The following is a 370-nucleotide window of genomic DNA, read 5'->3' as shown; positions in this document are numbered from 1 at the left end:
TGAAGGAAAACAGAAGTTCCTAAAAGTACTACCCCAGTGACATTAAAGACTCCCCCCCAGGAAGAGCCCCTGTTCCTTCTGCTTCCTCCACTATTCTGTCATATTCCCTCTCCCTGAAGCCAAGAACCCACCAATGTACTCAATAAAAATAATATCTCCCCAGAAACTAAAACATAAGAATATAGTTTAAAATTGTAAATTTGTGACTTACCAAATATGCACATAATTTAGAACCAGGTATTATAAAATTAAGAGGTTTCATTTTTATTATTATCATGATCTCTTTCCAGTAAGAGATCTCTTTCCAGCAAAGAGATATTGTTACCAGTGTCTCTTTTTTTTTTTTTTTTTTTAGAAATTTTTCTTTTAG

The sequence above is a fragment of the Tupaia chinensis genome, unplaced genomic scaffold (genome assembly GCF_000334495.1).
Source record: "Tupaia chinensis unplaced genomic scaffold, TupChi_1.0 Scaffold000147_1, whole genome shotgun sequence".
Taxonomy (NCBI): domain Eukaryota; kingdom Metazoa; phylum Chordata; class Mammalia; order Scandentia; family Tupaiidae; genus Tupaia; species Tupaia belangeri.
This window is presented reverse-complemented; position numbering follows the sequence as displayed.